Consider the following 4,129-nt stretch of genomic DNA (forward strand, 5'->3'; position numbering starts at 1 on the left):
TCCCACGTAGTCGACCGCGGTTCGAGTCCTGGACCCAGTGGCTTAAACTCACGCCAGACGCGTGTGCGTGCGTGCCCAGGATCCCGAGAGGAGAATGGAAGAGAAGGGATTGCGGCGTGGCCATCCCCCCTGGGGGGTGATTTCTCTCTTTCTATCTCCCTGTCTCTCTCTGTCTGTCTGGCGAGCGCACACGCCCTATAGCAAAAACCTCTCCAAAAAAAAAAAAAAACACATCGTGTTTGCAAGTTATTTTGTTACGACAGTATCTGGGTGATGAATTATGGTTACTTAAAAGGATTAGGTCTGGGGCCTGCAGGTGGTGTGGTGGTTAAGGTGCTGGGGTTCCACATGGCGAACCACAGTTCAAGTCCCAGACCTGGTGGCTTGCTTTTGCACTTTTTCCCCTCTCTCTCTGGTCAAACTAAAGAATGATAATAAAAAGAAAATAAATAATTAAAAAAAATAAAGGACTAAGTCTTACTTTAATTGTTAAAATAAATACTTAAAAACACATAATCTGATTAGAGAAGTAATGAAGATTCGATATAGAAAATTTGGGTGGGCTAGCAGGTAGCATGAAGGTTAAGAAGGCTGGATTCTATGTAGACAACCGCATGGTTCGAGTTCCAGACCTGGCAGCCTGAAGAACATCATGGGTGTAGGGACCAGCAGGTAGTGTGGTGATTAAGGTATTGGACATTCCCACATAGCTGACTGTAGTTCAAGTCCCGGACCTGGTGGCTTGCTTTCTCACTCCCTCTCTCTCTTTGGTCAAATTAAAAAAAAAAAAGAAAAAAAAAAAAGAATGAATAAATAAAATAAAATAAATAATTATTAAAAAAAAATCCTAGGTGTATGTGTGTGCAGTCCCCAAATCCTGAGAGGACAGAGAAATGGATAAGGGATTAAGGCATGACTATCTCCCCAAGGGTGACTGCTCTCTTTTTTGTCTTGTCCTATAGCAAAAACTAAAAAAATAAACGAAAGAAAGATTGGGAACTAATGAACAGGAAGATAGAATAATCATTTATAACCACAGTTCCACAGTGACCTATTTCCTTCTAGCCTATTTTCTAAGTACACGGATACACGGACAATCAATTCTTTCTATTTTCTGCAGTTAAGTTCTCAGAAGTTGCCATGAAGGCTGCATTAGCCAATAGTGAACTGTTGTTCCTAGGGAAAACATAAGGTTAGGTTCCCAAGGGTCTCTGGTCACAACATTTTCGTCAAATGATTGCTACGTAAGACACCTCATTTACTCACTTAAAAATTTGCCAGAGGCTGATTCTGCTTGCCAGAGACAGAGACAAGAGAGAGAGAGAGGAGAAAAAGCATGGTAATGCTGCAAATCCTTCTCCTCCATTTTCCCTTCCTTTGGGGATTTTGGGCATACATGCATGCATGCCTGGCATGATTTTCAAGCTATTGGGTCCAGGACTCAAACCACGAAGTTGGCCATGTAGGATTCATCTGCCTTAGCCATCATGCAACCAGCTGGCCCCAAGGCACCTTATTTAATACACACTGTTCACTCCTAACTCTGAACTCACGGACATCAGCACTATCAATCATGCCTGAATAACACTTATCTAATACATCTTCTCCAGATGGCCCATCGCACACTTGCACTTACAGCACTAGGTGAAGCTTTAGCGCTATACTTGGGGCCATTTTAAACAGGAAAATCACCAAAAAAAGAGCACAAAACAGTGAAGAACATCTACTAAACAGACCAGGAGAAGGACACTTATTTATGGGAAGAGCTAAACCAAGAGGGCAGGGAGTCACTGTTCAACCTCAGCTGGGTGTGTGTGCTTAGGTGACTCAAAATCTTCACTGCTCTGTACGTGTCTAAAAATGACTTCAAAAGCACTTAAGAGTATTGGATTTGGGAGTTACAAGTAGATTTTAGCAAGTGGATGAATATGCAAATAAAGAATCCATAGATGAGGATCAATGGTAAATTTATACTTACGAGTGATATATTCACTTGTACATGTGTACATATATCAATGTTTCCTTTACAAAATTGGGATTATCCTATACCTTTTTAAAAATGTATTACTATGGGGTCAGCAGGTGGCACAGTGGTTAGGGTGCTGGACTCCCACATGGTCAACCTACAGTTCAGGTTGTAGACCCAGCAGCTTCAAAATCAAGATAGGTGCTTGTGCATGCATGCCTAGAATCCCGAAAAGAATGAAGGAGAAGGAACTGTAGTGTCACGATCCCTTCTGGGGATGGTTTCTCACTTTCTTTCTCTCTATGCCTCTCCAGTGAGTGCATGTGCCCTGTGGCAAAAACCTAAAAAAAAAAAAAAAAGATGTCTGTGTACCATTCAAATATGTGACTAATCACTCATCTATTATTATGAGGTTGTTTCTAATGTTTTTGCTGTTATACATAACACACATATAATAATTGTGATTATTTCCCTTCAATTAACACCTAGAAATAGAACTACCAAGTCAAAAAGCAGGCACATTTTGAGACTTCCAATTGTCGTGTCTTCACTGAAATTCAGTAAACTTTTACAGAACTTCTTTATTCCTGGTTGAACTAATAAAACCAAATTCCTGGGCCAGCAGGTGGTGTGGTGGTTAAGGCACTGGACTACCACATGGCCAAACTAGTGCCTTGATTTCTCTCTCTGGTCAGTGCACGTGCCCTATAGTAAATAAAATAATAATAATAATTAATAAAATTAAGCAAACACGAAACTCCTGAGCAGGCAAGGAAGAAAGAACACTTCAGCACTATGCTTGTCTCTGGGGAATGTGATAGTAACTGAATACTTATATTTTATGGTGCACATTTCTTTTGTTTAAATGCCTTTAGATGAAAAAGAAAGCTTTTTCCATACTGAGGGGGAAAATAATAGGGATATGGTAGTAAGGCTGGAGAGAAACAGCATTCCTAAACATGAAGATAGGACCTCAAGCTACAGAACTAGACTCGACAGGGTGTTCAGAAATGAAGGCTCAGTGCTCTCTTTATCACCTTTTTAAAAAAAATTATTTAATTTAATTTGTTTATTCACTTATTTTAATTTGACCAGAGAGAGACAGAGAAGGAAAGTGAGAAAACAAGCCACCAAGCCCGGGACATGAACCACAGTTAGCCATGTGGGAGTGTCCAGCACCTTAACCACCACGCCACCTGCTGCTGGACCCTCTCTATCATTTTAAAACACAGTAATTCTTTTTTTTTTTTGGAGAGGTTTTTGCTATAAGGGTGCATGTGCTCGCCAGAAAGACAGAGAGTGACAGAGAGACAGAAAACGAGAAATCACCCCCCAGGGGGGATGGCCACAGCGCAGACCCTTCTCCTCTATTCTTCTCTCGGGATCTTGGGCACGCATGCACACACACCTGGCGTGAGTTTAAGCCACCAGGTCCGGGACTCGAATAGCAGTCAACTTCATGGCAGTCCTGCAACATAGCCATTATGCTAACTGCTGTTCCCAAATCATAGTAATCTCACTGTAGTCAAAGTTTACAGCCACAAATTTTTTTTTAAGAGTTTTTTTTTTTTTTTTTTTTAGAGGTTTTTGCTATAGGGCGCGTGCGCTCGCCAGACAGAGAGTTAGAAAGCGAGAAATCACCCCCCAGGGGGGATAGCCACACCGCAGTCCCTTCTCCTCCATTCTCCTCTTAGGATCTTAGGCACGCACGCACACGCACCTGGCATGAGTTTTAAGCCACCTGGCCCGGGATGCGAATTGTGGTACACTACGTGGGAGTCCAATGACATAGCCATTACGCTAACTGCTGGTCCTACAAATTTTAATGATACAGAACTCAGTTTTATAAATAAGCAATAGCAGTGAGATGCAATTTCAATCAAGAATTTATTGTCTTGTCCTTTAATGAGATCTAAATTAGACTTTTAGGTTAACTTCAGAGCATGATTTTATAGGGAAAGCCAATGAGCAAAAAGGAAAAAAATCATATATAAGATATATGTGAATAACAGTGAATAACGCTGAAATACTATTCTGCTACCAGCACTCAAATGAGTCAACATTTCACTGCAATATATTACCAATGAAACTTATAGGACTTCAAGCTATTATTGATGGCTGCTTTAATTGACTTTTTTTTTTTTTTTTTTTGGAGATGTTTTT

At 40.8% G+C, this 4,129-nt stretch overlaps 1 protein-coding gene across 4 annotated transcripts in view; it reads right to left on the reverse strand.

Moving 5' to 3' along the window:
• Window positions 1-4,129, reverse strand: part of GIT2 (GIT ArfGAP 2) — a 64,864-nt gene that overhangs the window by 25,853 nt on the left and 34,882 nt on the right. The window lies entirely within an intron of this gene.

Source organism: Tupaia chinensis, unplaced genomic scaffold (assembly GCF_000334495.1).
Source record: "Tupaia chinensis unplaced genomic scaffold, TupChi_1.0 Scaffold000226_1, whole genome shotgun sequence".
NCBI classification, from domain to species: domain Eukaryota; kingdom Metazoa; phylum Chordata; class Mammalia; order Scandentia; family Tupaiidae; genus Tupaia; species Tupaia belangeri.